The 3537-nt window shown below is 47.4% G+C and overlaps 1 long non-coding RNA gene across 1 annotated transcript in view; it reads left to right on the forward strand.

Moving 5' to 3' along the window:
• The window catches only part of LOC108512131 (uncharacterized), a 6433-nt gene extending 5904 nt beyond the window's left edge, over positions 1-529 (forward strand). The window contains exon 2 of the long non-coding RNA XR_001880505.1: positions 295-529. This is a non-coding gene — a long non-coding RNA (uncharacterized LOC108512131). The remainder of the gene's footprint in view (positions 1-294) is intronic.
• Positions 530-3537: the final 3008 nt, after the last annotated feature.

A 3537-nucleotide genomic window follows, 5' to 3' on the forward strand; every position in this document is an offset into this window, starting at 1 on the left:
GCACTCCAGCCTGGGCAACAAGAGCAAAACTCTGTCTCAAAATAAATAAATAAATAAATAAATAAATAAATAAATAAATAAAACCTGCTTTGCAAAAGTGGAAGGTTTAACAGACTTTAAAAGAAAGAAAAAGAACCCCTAGTATTCTCTGCTCAGCTCATGGAAACATTCTGAAACTGGTCCAATTGTTCCATAGAAGGAATACTTATGATTATTTGAATAAACATAGAAATGGATCCTCCCTAGTCTTACAACTTGAAACTTACATTTGTCTCATCTTGGTTCCTTCCTCAGGAAACTGACCATCAGGCAAGGAACTGAAACTCATCAGATCATCAGATCCAGACAATGAAGAGTCCAGACCCCATCATCCATCAAGATTACTTCCTTAACATCCTCCCTGAATTTGTTTTCGCCCATTCCCCAGCTATGTAAACTCCCCAATTTTAGTTGGTCAGGGAGACATATGGGACTTTACCACCCCTTCTCCTTGATTGCAGCCGCAGGATAAAGCCTTCCTCCCTGGCAATCCTTGTTGTCTCGGTGATTGGCTTTCTGTGCAGACGGCAGCAAGGCCTAGACCCAATAGCTGGCGTTTCAGTAGCTAATTCAATCTGATGAAATGAGGTGTTGCCGGATTCCAGAATTGCAAAGAAAACCCAATTAAGATCTCTGAACTATATAGGTTGCAGCATTTGTGTTGTTTTGAGATGTAGTCTTACTCTGTTGCCCAGGCTGGAGTGCAGTGGTGAGATCTCAGCTCGCCACAACCTCCACCTCCCGAGTTCAAGCAATTCTCCTGCCTCAGCCTCCCAAGTCGCTGGGGCCACAGGCCTGTGCCACCACACCAGGCTCATTTTTGTATTTTTAGTAGAGACGGGGTTTCACCATGTTGGCCAGGCTGGTCTCGAACTCCTGACCTCAAGTGATTCACCTGCCTCAGCTTCTCAAAGTGCTGGGATTACAGGCATGAGCCACTGTACCTGGCCAAGGTTGCAGCTTTGTCTTTTGACCATGGATAGTGATGGAAAGGGGGCAATTGTAGGTGATGCTTGAGGGGCTTATGGCTGTTGTAACAAATGGCCACCAACTCAGTGTCTGAAAACAACACGCATTTATTTTATGTATTTATATTTTTTTCTGAGACAGGGTCTTGCTCTGTCACCCAGGGTGGCGTGTGGTGCTGTGATCACAGTCACTATAGCCTTGAGCTCCCAGGCTCAGAGATCCTCCACCCTCAGCCTCCCGAGTGGCTGGGACTAAAAGCGCATGCCACCATGCCCAGCTACATTTTAAATTATTGTTTTGAGAGACAGGGTCTTGATATGTTGCCATGGCTGGTCTAGTACTCCTGGGATCAAGTGATCCTCCCACCTTGGCCTTCCAAAATGTTGGGATTATAGACATGAGCCACTGCGTCTCCCTACAACATTTATTATAGTTTTACAGGTCAGAAATAAAAAATGGACTGGGCATGGTGGCTCATCAGCCCTGTAATTCCAGTACTTTGGGAGGCCAAGGTGAGAGGATTGCTTGAGACTAGGAGTTGGAATCTAGTCTGAGGAACATGGTGAGACCCCATCCCTATTAGTCTTTTTTTTTTTTTTTCTATTGAGACAGGGTCTCACTGTCTCACCCAGGCTGGAGTGCAGTGGCACAATCATAGCTTCCTGAAGCCTCAACCTCCTGGGCTCAGGCAATCCTCCTGCCTCAGCCTCCAGAGTAGCTGGGACCACTGGCATGTGCCTGCCTAACTTTTGTATTTTTTGTAGAGATAGTGTCTCACTATGTTGCCCAGGCTGGTCTCAAACTCCTGAGCTCAAGCAATCCAGCCACCTCAGCCTCTCAAAGTGCTGGGATTATAAGCGTAAGCCACTATGCCTGGCATCTATTAATTTTTTAGAAATACTTTTTTTTTTTTTGAGACAGAGTCTCACTCTGTTGCTGGGCTGGGGTGCAGTGGCACGATCTTGGCTCACTGCAACCTTCATCTCCTGGGTTCAAGTGATTCCCCTGCCTCAGCCTCCCGATTAGCTGGGACTACAGGTGTGTGCCACCATGTCTGGCTAATTTTTTTTTTTTTTTGTATTTTAGTAGAAATGGGGTTTCACCATATTGGCCAGGCTGGTCTCAAACTCCTGACCTCGTGATCTGCCCACCTCGGCCTCCCAAAGTGCTGGCATTACAGGCGTGAGCCACCGATCCCGGTCAATTTTTTTTTTTTTTTTTTTTGATACAGGGTCTTACTCTTTTGCCCAGGCTGGAGTGCAGTGGTGAGATCATAGCTCACTGCAGCCTTGATCTCCTGGGCTCAAGAGATCCTCCCACCTCAGTCTGATTAGCTGGGAGACTATGGGTACATGACATCACAACTGGCTAACTTGTTTTATTAATTTTTATTTTATTTTATTTTATTTTTGAGACAGAGTCTCGCTCTGTTGCCCAGGCTGAAGTGCAGTGGTGTAATCTCGGCTCACTGCAACCTCTGCCTCCCAGGTTCAAGTGATTCTTCTGCCTCAGCCTCCTGAGTAGCTGGAACTACAGGTGCATGCCACAACGCCTGGCTAATTTTTGTATTTTTTAGTAGAGACAGGGTCTCACCATATTGGTCAGGCTGGTCTCGAACTCCTGACCTCGTGATCCGCCCGCCTCGGTCTCCCAAAGTGCTGGAATTACAGGCATGAACCCCCAAGCCTGGCCTGTTTTATTTTTTTAGAGATGAGGGTCTCACTATGTTGCCCAGGTTGGTCTGGAGCTCTTGGCCTCAAGCAGTCCTCCTGCCTTGGCCTCATAAAGTGTTGGGATTACAGGCGTGAGCCACCGTGCCTGGCCCATTTTCATTAATTTGATGAAAGATCTTTAATCTTTAAAGATCTTTGAGATTATTAATGTAATTACTTCTACAAAGTTCCTTTGGCTGCGTCAGGCAAAATATTCATGAGCTCTGGAGATGGGACATGGATGTCTTTGAGGGACTGCAGAGTGTTACTCTACCTGCCACAGATGGGGTAGTCAGGGAAGGCTTCTCGAAGGAGGTGACTTTTGACTGGCGACCCAAGTGGAACCCACAGACAAGCCCAAGGCTGTTTCTCTCTCCTTCAGGGCCTGGCTGCCTTCCTTGCCCACTGTTCAGTTAAATCTCCCCAGAGCCACTCATACCTTATGGGTGTCTATCCTCAATGGGGCTGACATCTGGGCAGGTTTTCAGGAAGTGAACCGGCTGGGCGCGGTGGCTCATGCCTGTAATCCCAGCACTTTGCGAGGCTGAGGTGGGCAGATCATGAGGTCAGGAGATCGAGACCATCCTGGCTAACACGGTGAAACCCCATCTCTACTACAAATACAATTAGCCGGGCAAGGTGGCGGGCTCCTGTAGTCCCAGCTGCTGGGGAGGCTAAGGCAGGAGAATGGCGTGAACCCGGGAAACGGAGCTTGCGGTGAGCCGAGATCGCGCCAATGCACTCCAGCCTAAGCGATAGAGCGAGACTCCATCTAAAAAAAAAAAAAAAAAAAAGAGAAAAGAAGGAAGTGAACCAA

The sequence above is a fragment of the Rhinopithecus bieti genome, unplaced genomic scaffold (assembly GCF_001698545.2).
Source record: "Rhinopithecus bieti isolate Rb0 unplaced genomic scaffold, ASM169854v2 scaffold_28055, whole genome shotgun sequence".
NCBI classification, from domain to species: Eukaryota; Metazoa; Chordata; class Mammalia; order Primates; family Cercopithecidae; genus Rhinopithecus; species Rhinopithecus bieti.